The sequence below is a fragment of the Hyperoodon ampullatus genome (genome assembly GCF_949752795.1).
Source record: "Hyperoodon ampullatus genome assembly, chromosome: 3".
In the NCBI taxonomy this organism is placed as follows: Eukaryota; Metazoa; Chordata; class Mammalia; order Artiodactyla; family Ziphiidae; genus Hyperoodon; species Hyperoodon ampullatus.
Genome location: NC_136916.1, coordinates 5338573 through 5350970, shown reverse-complemented (window position 1 = coordinate 5350970; position 12398 = coordinate 5338573).

The window sequence follows — 12398 nt, the reverse complement described above, 5'->3', positions numbered from 1 at the left end:
TTAAGGTGTATTCAGGAGCCTTGGGAGGGAAGAAGAAAATCCGGGGCTCAGTAGAGGGGCAAAATCTGCCTTTGCCTCAAAGGAGTTAACACGGGTTAGAATCCAGAAAAACTTATTTTTCAGGCATGCTGCTTTTCCGTCCCTTGGAAGCCTAAAGCGTCCAAACCTTTCTTCCATTAGCCTTGAGCACGTACCACGTGCCTGGTGTTGGGCCCTAGCTTGAGTGATGGAGATAAATCAGCCTCTCGCCCAGAGAAGGTGCCAGAGTTACAAGTGCAGAAGTCAGCACACGTGCCCCAGAGATCCGGTGTGAGCTAACACAGAGGACGCCCGCTTAATTGTTAGCGAGGTTCATTCTGTTTTAGCTTGGAAAATACCCCCAAGATTGGATATGCTGTTCATAGAACTATTTAAGTTACCAAATGCAAGTTCACATGCCTGACACACAGTGAGGCCAAATGATACTGAAACGTCTGAGCTGGGAGCAGAGAAAGGTTTATTGCAGGGTGAATCAAGAATAGGTAGCTCGTGCTCAAAAACCCAGAACTCTCCAAAGGATTGTAGCAAAGCCTTTGTAAGGGCCAGGTGAGGGAGGTTTGTCCCAGGGTATGTGATCAGCTCGTGCACAGTTCTCTGATTGGTTGATGGTGACCAATCCTTAGGCGCCAGAAGGTCTGGAGCTAATGCTCTTGATCATCAAGTAGTTAATTTCTTCCATTTGGTAGTGGTTTTAGCATCTGAAAAACTCAGGAAATATGCATCAGATACAAATTATCTAGGTACTTCAGAGAGGAACTAAAGCAGAAGCTATGGGGGAGGGCGTCTGTCCCAGGAAGGCCCCATAGTGTCCTGCTCGGTTACAGTTACGGCCCTCCAAGTGCTAGGGCCTTGCTTCTCCAAGATGATAGAAGCTGGATTACAAACTAAGGAAACGTGGTCACACCCAGGAGAAATGGTCTCATTGTGAACTGTTGTTCTATTGTTCCCGTGACCACCACACGTTCACTTTTTTTTTTTTGGCCTCTTGGCATGTGGGATCGTAGTTCCCCAACCAGGGTTCAAACCCAGGCTCCCTGCATTGGAAGCGCAGAGTCTTAACCACTGGACCACCAGGGAAGTCCCACACACGTTCACTTTTGTTAGGAGAAATTGAGGAGTACCGCTTGTAATAATAACTGATAGAAACATTCACATGTGCTAATGTAATGCTGTTAACAAATAAAAGTATGCCTACTGTGTCTCCGTTATGGAACTGACTGATCCATTCTGATGTGTCCTGTGAAATTTTTTAACCGTAAGTGTGTATTGGGCTTTGAATGTTTTTTTTTGTTTTGGGGGGTTTCTTTTGGCTGCATTGGGTCTTCATTGCTGCGCACGGGCTTTCTCTAGTTGTGGTGAGCGGGGGCTACTCTTTGTTGCGGTGCATGGGCTTCAGTAGTTGTGGCACGTGGGCTCAGCACTTGTGGCACACGGACTTAGTTGCTCCGGGCATGCGGGATCTGCCCAGACCAGGGCTCGAACCTGTGTCTCCTGCATTGGCAGGCGGATTCTTAACCACTGTGCCACCGGGGAAGTCCCTGAATTTTTTTTTTATTGGTCACTTATTTCAGATAACAGGGGTGGTGTGTAGAAAGATACCAGAGAAGGGAGTCTTAACCCTGGCGTTGCCAGTAACCGGTTGTGTGCCTTGGCGGTGAGCCTGGTTTCCTCATCTGTAAAAGAAAGCACAAGAAAGAAGGGGAAATGATTGCTGAGGGCCCTGTGGCTCTAAGGTTCTGAGGCTGAATTAGTATTTGAAAACGTGAGTCCTGATTGGGCCACATGTTAATTACCGGCTCAGATTGAAATGACCTTGAAAGAAGACACTTTAAAAAACCTGCTTTAAGCAAATATGCTTTTAAACCAATTAAGCCTATAGAAATCATATACACACTAACATCATGTATATAATGCATGAAACAATTTTTTTAAAATATTTATTGCATAATATTAGTACCATAAATATATATCAGGACATACAATATAAAAGGAGCTATGTAGTCACAGTGATTTATATATAGTCAAGAACCAATACATTAAATAAATCTAGCATCTGTTTAGCATTAGTGCTATAAATCAAAATAAATATGACCGAGGATCTTACCTTGTAGGAGAGAAGACAAATATAGGGAAGAGTTCATGAAAAATACCAGCTTCCTGAGAGGAAGAGAAGTAGAACCCCATCCCCACACAGGATGATTACAAACTGTTCACTCTGATACTTAAGGGTCTTCACAATGTAACCCCAGACTCATTTTTCTGCCTTAACTTTGCTTTCTCCCCTTCTTTAATGCCGCTACAAACTAGAGTACTCGGAATCCCCCAAGCATCCTTCATTTCTGAGGTTCCCTTTCCGTTCTCTACCCTGCCTAGAAATCCTAACCTTCTTCAAGACCCACACTTAGAGCAGAAGTTTCCTTCTAGACTCCCAGGCTGGAAACCCATGACTTGTTTCTATTCCCCAATCCACTTGCCTCCCAGTCTTCTGAAATACAAATCCCACCTGTTCTATCACTAAATCCTTTCAGTTCGCTCTAGCCCAGTTGTCACCTCATATATGCCACTTCTTCTCTTTACCTGGTATTTCCTCTGTAACGCTGACCATGCATGATAATCATTTCAAGAACAGAAACTTGCTCCATAATCATAATTTACAGCTCTCTCCATGGAAGCATCTGTAAGACACTAAGCCCCCTTGGATCAGATAATGTATGCGTTCTCTTCCAGACCCCGGCACAAGCTGTTGAGCTGGGGGTGCCCCAATCGGGAGTAGCCAAGGAGGAATGTGGGAAGGGCACATAAAGAAAAAAAAGAGATGTATATTGATTATTCCTTCTTAAATGTTCGTGCAGGAGGAAAAGGGCTTTCTAATCCTATAGTTTCCCATAAAGTTATCCCCAATGATATGTCCAATAGAGCTGATATTCTAATCAGAGAAGCTCAACACGCTTTTTGAAAATACAAACATCAAGAGTTGAACTTTAGGATGTTCACTGCATATTCCTTCAAAACATAAAATACACTTTGTTAAAAAACCAAAATGCTAGTTAACACTTTGCACATATGAAGTATATCAGAAATAATTAAGGGGCACAATATAATACCAAGGGGTATATTAAAATAATAGCCTACTCTCAATTATTTAAGGGCTCATTGTATAAGTTGAAATCTCATGATGTTTTATTCTTCCTCTTCTGCCTGTCACTGATCATTAATATTTAACAAAATTAAACATAGCCTGCCAAATGCTTAAAATACTTATTGCAACCATCTTTGAGTTTCCATGATCCAGGCCATTCCTTTTTTTTTTTTTTTAAACTTATTTATTTATTTTTGGTTGCGTTGGGTCTTCATTGCTGCACAGCTTTCTCTAGTTGCGGCGAGTGGTGGCTACTCTTCATTGCGGTGCACGGGCTTCTCATCGCGGTGGCTTCTCTTGTTGCAGAGCATGGGCTCTAGGCGTGCGGGCTTCAGTAGTTGTGGCACTCGGGCTCAGTAGTTGTAGCTTAGTTGCTCGGCGGCATGTGGGATCTTCCCGGACAGGGCTCGAACCCGTGTCCCCTGCATTGACAGGTGGATTCTTAACCACTGAGTCACCAGGGAGGTCCCAAAGCTTATTTTAGAAAAATAAATTGGTTAATATGAATCCTGACTCTAATACTCACTTTATCTATGAAAGAAGGGTAATATTTGCTAGCAAGGTAGTCGTCTGTATCCAATCGATTATTAATTTGTACATATATACATATCTGTATATGTGAGTGTGTGTGTGTGTGTGTATATATATATATATATATATATATATATATATAAAGAGAGAGAGAGAGAAACTCAGTAATATGCCTAGAACAATAGATACTGATTTCCTTCCACTTTGTTCTGTTTGAGCTTTGTTCAGTTAACAGCTGAACCACAAATTATAATGTAAGGCATAACCCATTCTTTTCTAACAATTACGTAGAGAGAATTATTTTCCTAGTGTGTTTTCAAAAAAGTTATATTACCAGGCGACTAGTTTGCATATTATCCAACAAGATGTCTTCATTGTTTTCTATTACAGCCTTCAATGAATAGAGGAGATAAAAATGTAATGCCTTTGAGAGCTGTTATTACTTTGCTCCTTTTCTCTAGTAATTTACCTGAATATCCAGAACTGTCTGAGGTAACCAAATCACACAAACCAGAAGTATCAGGAAGAGGAAAAGGGAAAAGACATACACACACAGGCACACCTGCATGCACACACACACTCCATAAAAGCCCTTATTATTCTTCATAGTCTTTTTTTCAAAAGTTGCTACAATTATCAGTACTGACAAACTAAAAGCCAGAGAAGAATCATATACAAGGATTTTTCATTTTACCGTTGCTAGTTAGGTAGTGGTTTAGATGCACGACAGAACTTAGAATCATTCTCATATGATCCAATAGTGATAAAAATAAATGAAATATAACAGTCCCATAATACTGCACTTACTATATTTATTCACTGTATAAGGAAAAAAACCAACTTCGTATTTATTTAAAATTGTTAAAATTGACTTTACTAGCTTTCAAAGTCACTTCCATAAATATTATACAACACAAGCCCATCTTATCCCCCAAACTTTCTATTCACACTTGGGATGCACCAGAGGCCATTAACCCTTGAATTCTAGAGTTAAACTGATTCCTGTAGATCAAGACTATTAGTGTTTCATTTCCATTTAAGGTAATTCCTGCTAAGTTAAAATACAGTACAAGTCCCAAAGGGATTTGTTCTATGTTTAGTCATTCAGAGAATAGGAATGACTGAAATAGACTATATTTCAGTAGATGGCAAAAGTATGTTTTAATAATAGGATAACATCAATAATACATGATAATATAGGCTTATAAGTTTCAAAGAACTTTATGAATGTTTAAAACACTTATTAATCTATTTTAGACCTATCAGGTTTTCTTTTTTAATATTCTGCTTTATTACAAAGAATAAAAAGGAGAAAACTTCAGATGACTTGCTCAGTGTCACATAAAACAATATTCTCTGGGTTAACAGATTAATTTACAAATCAGAGAAGCACATTTTTAAAGGAAGAGAAATTAGAAGATAGTAAGAGTATTTAAAAAACAAAAGTCTGGGGCTTCCCTGGTGGCGCAGTGGTTGAGAGTCTGCCTGCTGATGCAGGGGACACGGTTTCGTGACCCGGTCCGGGAAGATCCCACATGCCGCGGAGCGGCTGGGCCCGTGAGCCATGGCTGCTGAGCCTGCGCGTCCGGAGCCTGTGCTCTGCAATGGGAGAGGCCACGACAGTGAGAGGCCCGCGTACCGCAAAAAAAAAAAAAAAAAAAAAAAAAAAGTCTGGAAGGCATCAAGTAATAAATAAGAGAGTTGGTATATTTTGAGGAAAAAATTCACATTAGCAGTTAAAAATCATTCTAGTTAGGAAAGAATGTCTGGAATCTACACGTCATATCTTTTTTTTACTCCGTTCATTTTAGGTTTAAATCCTAGAATAGGGTGGGAAAAGAATGCAACAAAGAGCAGTCTTTATATATCCTTGTAGAGTTCACAGTTTTAAAATCCAAAAGCTTCAAATTGCAGTTTCATCAAAATACTAGTTCCCTATAGAGATGAGACATTATTATTTGGAAAATAAATTTTTGTTTATCACCAAAAGTGAAAGAGAACTGATAAACGTACATTAGAAATACCCAGCAAGGGACTTCCCTAGTGGCACAGAGATTAAGAATCCACCTGCCAATTCAGGGGACACGGGTTTGAGCCCAGGTCTGGGAAGATCCCACATGCCGCGGAGAAACTAAGCCCGTGCGCCACAACTACTGAGCCTGCACTGTAGAGCCCGCGAGCCCAACTACTGAGCCCATGTGCCACAACTACTGAAGCCCGCGCGCCTAGAGCCCATGCTCCACAACAAGAGAAGCCACCGCAATGAGAAGCATGCACACCACAATGAAGAGTAGCCCCTGCTCGCCACACTAGAGAAAGCCCGTGCGCAGCAATGAAGACCCAACGCAGCCAAAAATAAAATAAAATATTTAAACCATAATTGGGAAAATAGGGCAATATATATATAAAGAAGGAAAGAACTATGGCTGATATTTTGATGTTTCTCTTGCTAGTCTTTGCACAAATTATATTTTACCAAAATCATAATTTTATCGCTTTTTTTTTTTTTTTTTTTTTTTTTTTGGTATGTGGGCCTCTCACTGTTGTGGCCTCTCCCGTTGCGGAGCACAGGCTCCGGACGCGCAGGCTCAGCGGCCATGGCTCACGGGCCCAGCAGCTCCACGGCATGTGGGATCTTCCCAGACCAGGGGTCGAACCCGTGTCCCCTGCATTGGCAGGCAGATTCTTAACCACTGCACCACCAGGGAAGCCCCTCGCATATGTATTTTATACCCTGATTTTTTTCACCTAACGTTTTATCATTACCAATTCTGCACTTCATTATATATATCAAAAGATATACATTTTTCTGAATTTTAGAAATTTTAGAAATAATACACATTAATTTTGAGGGGTAAAACAAATTACAAAAGTTTAAAAAGGAAAAAAGATACATCCTTCTATAAAACCTTGATTCCATCCTTACCACTAAAACACAACTACTTTTAACACTTTACTGAATATCTTTCCTGCCTTAACAATACATAAGTACATAAACAATAATTTATTTTTCTGTTCTCTCAGTACTGAACACTTAAGAGGTTTTAGTTTTTCACATCAATAGTGAGTGTAATGTATATTCTTACATATTAATATTCAAATATTCTCTTATTATGTTTACCAGATCGATTCTAATATGGGGTTACTTGGTAAAAAGTTTATAATTATGACCTAAGTCCTTTATGCAGATGGTCAAAAGTCATCTCCAAAAAAGACTGCAGAGCCCATATTCCCATCAGCAGTGGCTGGAACGCTCTCCCGCTGTATCCTTAGGAAGCGTTGCCATTTGTAACCTTTGTCAATCTTGTAGGTCACAAATTAGTAGGGCATTTTTATTTTCCCTTTTTTTGATTAACATAAAAACCTAAATTTTTATATGTTTAGGGTTAAGTATATGTTTATTAGTCATCTGTAATTTTTTCTTTTGTCAATTATTTGTGACATTTGTCCTTTTTCTACTGGGTTAATATGCGTTTCTTATTGAATTATCACAAATGTTATTTTTGTTGTTAGTTCTAAAGCTATCAGCCACATGTATTACAAAAACACTTCCCAGTTCCACATTTTCCATTTATAATATCTTATGACACAAAAGTACTTAATTTTCTGCAGCCAAATACACATATTTTTCCTTTGTGACTTACCCTGTATCTTTTTAGGCTTAGAGAGTCCTTTACTTAGAAAAAAATAAGAATTCACCTCCATGTTCTTCTTTCCCTTATGTTTGTTTTAAAATTTATTTATTTTTTATTTTTATTTACTTATTTATTTTTACTTTTTTTTTTTTTTTTTTTTTGCGGTACCCGGGCCTCTCACTGTTGTGGCCTCTCCCATTGCGGAGCACAGGCTCCGGACACGCAGGCTCAGCGGCCATGGCTCACGGGCCCAGCTGCTCTGCAGCATGTGGGATCTTCCCGGACCGGAGCACGAACCCGTGTCCCCTGCATCGGCAGGCGGACTCTCAACCACTGTGCCAACAGGGAAGCCCTTAAAATTTATTTTGATACAGTATGCAAGGTGAGGTTTTTAACCCAACTTTCCTCTAAAAATCTAGTTTCCCCTTTCACAATGTTTTTTAATACTTCCGGTTCTACACACTATGTTCTAATTTAGTGTGATCTGCATTGGGGCGGGGTATCCCTTCTTGGAAAAGTCTGCTGGGGAGCCACACTTTTAATTACTCAAGCTTCATAATACATTCTCACATCTGGTAGGAAGCCTCACAATTCCTCTTCTTTGGCAAACATTTCTTAGCTATGCCTTCCCATTCTTAGCTCCTTTCAATATTTTCCCAAGATCTGGTGCCAGTTATCCTCTGAGTTCCTTTCCGTGAGAAGAACAGAAGAGATCAAAACCCAGCGTCTAGAGGACATGTTAGATTTTCCCACATACTGTGTGGCTGTAGGTAGTGTGATACCAGGGACCGTTTCTACTCTTTCAGCTTTAGAGGGGGACTTTTTAAAGTCATAAGTCCATTTTGATGCTTCCAATTCAATAACACCCTTTTAAACCTTGCTTTATCTAATGTAGCACTTATTACGCACTTCTCCCCTTTTCAGACCTACCGGTACACCATCTTTTCACCAACCTTGGTGCACCATGTTATGTGTTTAAATGCTAAATCCTATTTACATGGGTGTTAATGGGTGTTGCACAAAATTTAGAAGAATCCATCTCTCTCTCTCTCTCTCTCTCTCTTTTCCTTTTGGACTCTTGCCTCCATATCCTCAAGTTGGCTCAGAGTTGACTGGTCCACAGAATCTTTCCAGGTATTTTCATTTCTTTGGAGCACATCACCCGCAATCAGGAAAGAAAAGGAAAGGAGAAGCGTGGAGGGGAGGGAAGATAAAATGAGAGGAGAGAAAAGAAAAAAAATCACTAAGCTGTAAGGCCCCTGGCCTCACTAATATTGCCCCCATATACTTATAATAAAAATGTAGGGGCTTCCCTGGTGGCGCAGTGGTTGGGAGTCTGCCTGCCGATGCAGGGAACACGGGTTTGTGCCCCGGTCCGGGAAGATCCCTCATGCTGCGGAGCGGCTGGGCCCGTGAGCCATGGCCGCTGTGCCTGCACGTCCGGAGCCTGTGCTCTGAAACGGGAGAGGCCACGACAGTGAGAGGCCCGCATACCGCAAAAAAAAAAAAAAAAAAAAAAAACTAATAAAACAAAAAATTTCAAGACAAAATCTTTCTCTCCTTTTTCCTAATTAGGAACCAAAATACAGACTTTGCTTTATTTTTCAATTCAAATTAATGCCATGGTTTTTATTATTGTTATTATTTGTTTTTAATTAAGGGCAGTTTTAGTACTAAATTCTAATATTTCAGGAGTCCCCTGGGTGGATGGATGCATAGATAGGTATTTTATTTTCTCACAATTTGACTACCCTAAATATGCCATGCCAATCACGCATAGTTTAAAAAACAACCAAATTGACATCAAGAATTATTAGAGAAATGTATAATATAGCAAGTTTTCAAATTCTCAGCAAGTTTTGATAGGTCTGTATAATTTTCACAATAGTATCTAGGATCTACAAAAACAAGCACAGGAGGCTTCCGTGGCATTCCAATGACAAGCCCATATTCATATCATACTCAGATACCCGCCTCCAAAACTATCACATGGCAGTCACAGACATTTTTGGCATGAGCTCAGAGTTGTATATATCTATACACATTTATTTATGTGTGTTTTCACATTTTAAAAAGTTATGCCTGAAATGCAAAAAAAAAATTTTAACATAATATATTTTTTTTAATTTGTCTTGAGACAAGTTTATTTTACCACACATGGTAGTCTAGGCTCATCCTACAACTGATGAAAGTTAACCATTTTTTAACTTCATGAGAACACTATTTTTAAACACATTTTATCTCCCAAAATAATAACATAAATCAGTCCCAAGTGCTATGTCAGTGGCTTTAACAAAAAAAAACAACCACAACCAAAAACACTGCCTATGAGGAAAAACCACTACTCACATTTACAGCTGTACTTTGTGATTAGGGTGGGCATTCATGAGGCTCCCAATTACAACACCTGCACGTGTAAACCATCTTTCCCTCTGCAGCACCAGGAACTCTGGGTTGATGGTCTGTGAAATCAAAGCATCCCCAAAGTGGTCCTCTCCCCCTTTTACCTTGAATAGGAGTTAAAGTGCAAGTTTTGACTCAAGTACTGAACACTAGACACCACATTCCAAAGTGAAATACAACGGTATAAAGCAACATTTTCCAAGGAAGCATGCCAGGAAGGTTATGTAACTCTTATAACCATTTATCCGTGTCAAAGGCAAAAAGAGTTGGAGATTTTTGAAGATGAAGGTTTTTGGAGCAAGTTGCCAGAATGCCGTGTGAATCTGACCAGAAGATCTATGGGGTTGTTTGCTTACTGCAAGTGTAAAAGGCAAAGAGCTTCAAAGGGCAACCCAGGGATTGAAAACTGTATCCTCGTTACCCTCTGAGCTTTTGAAGGTCAAGTATTTCCCTTGGACCAGATCTGAGCCATGCAAGGTAGCCCTAGCTGCCTCAGATCCTGTTCAGGATCATCCGCTGGAAAGTAGGTACCAGAGCAAAAAGCAGCAAGGGGTGTACTTCAGAATGACTCCTTGAGGCTGTGGATGACCAAATACAAATGCATTTCTGCAGGTCAAGGGAGCTCTGGGAAACAAAGAAGCACCTGCTAGAAGAAAGGCCAGTTTTAAACACAGACCAAATGGAGGGGGCCAGTTTTAAGTACTGGATCATCAGCAGTCCTTGTCAAGTAAGAACTTTCTTATCTCCCCAACCTTTTCTCTGCTATGAGCTCTAACCCTAGAGCAGCAAGAAACTTCAGTTACCAAGATGGAGAAGAAGTAGGAGCACTTCAGAGAGAGAGAGAGAGAGAGAGAGAGAGAGAGAGACAGAGGGAGAGAGAGAGAGAGGCCAGGACTCCCATTTTCTACAGCTCTTTGCCTTCTGCATGCTCATGCTGGGAAAGGGAAGACGTGTAACTTTCAAGCAAGATTGTGATTTTGACTGTTACAGGAATGTGGACATTACAAATGACTATGGTTCATTTTCTCATTGGAAGCAACAGGGAAGTCTTTGATTTTCAAAAGTCGTGGGAATTGCTTGGATTGTCATTTGCACGATGATCAGACCATTTTCAAAGCTGTCCCCCTTGTCTTTTTATTCCCTCCTGCCCTTGACTTTCACACACAACCTTTTTTCCTCTTCTTCATGCTACAGTTTAATGATAATCACAACAGCAGCCCACATTACTGAATGCTTGCTCTGTGCCAGGCACTCTGCTATGTATTTTATACATGCATTTCCCATTTCATCTTCATACGAATCTGTATTATTACCACCCCTATTTTACATATGAGGAAACTGAGGTTTATCCATGGTTGCCAGTAAGTAGAGGATTGGTAACCGAGGTAGCCTGACTCAAAAACAATGAATAATATGTAGCCTCTCAGTTCAAAGGATAGAAAATACGAGGCTTGCTTTCTTTAATAAAACATATGTGGATCTCCCCCCACTTCATGAGAAAATGGGAACATTCCACAGAAGGTGAATTAGTAGAAAAGTAAACATAGCTATTTTTTTGTAATCATAAAATCCGCTGATGTACACACTTATTCCAAACTCTTGGATGATATCATTATGTCAACAATCACAAAGCTTTCTCAATCTGGACCTGAAATAACTGCAATCAAAACAACAATACCTAAAATTTGTAATGTTTGAGCTTTAAAACTGCCTTTTCATATTTTAATCTAATTTTCTTCTCACAACAATCCTGTGAGTAGGTATCATGAATACTGTGTGTTCCATGAGGAAATGAAGATTAAAGCTTTTAAAAACTGTGATTTGTTGAATACCAAAAATGAATACATGAGAGTCAAGACTAAAGGGAGCACAGAACAGGGACCTCCCTGGTGGTCCAGTGGGGGAGACTCGAGCTCCCAATGCAGGGGGCCTGGGTTCGATCCCTGATTGGGGAACTAGATCCCGCGTGCCACAACTAAGACCCGATGCAGCCAAAGTAAATAAATAAATGAAAAGGGGGAGCACATATCAAAGGGAAGTTGACATACCAACTCATAGTTGCATCAATATTTATATTCATCACTCTTGATCCTTATGCTTTGCATTTTTCAGTAATCAAGATGCCTCACAAATCCTCTTCCATATAATGAATCCCTCACTTCATTCCAATGAGATAATTCATGGCAACTAACAACGCATATGGTTTTCAGATGTAGAAAGTAGGGCCTCAAGAAGTAAATGTGCTGGCCAAGTCACTGGGATACAAGAATCTTATAGGATTCTACGAAACTGAGTTGAATTTATGTCCTAATATGGAAAGGCATGCCTTTTCTCACTAGAGAGATTCTTCTAGAACTTCAAAACCATGCCACTATATTTCACAGTACCCTAGTCATCTGGATCGCTGTTCTCTGAGAGTGCAAAGTTTCATGCAAGCAATTAGTCCTGCTAATTAAATTCCAGGCTTTCTTTTTCTTTTTTGAAGTCCAAAAGTTAAAGCATTCTTTTCTCTCTATGCTTCGTCTCCTCACAAGCAAAGACTCATAAACATGCCCACCTTCCAACCACTATATTTTTCACACTCTCGATAGCCACAAATACTAACAATTCACTAGCATGGTGGTTCCTCAGAACCATCTAGATGTCTTGTT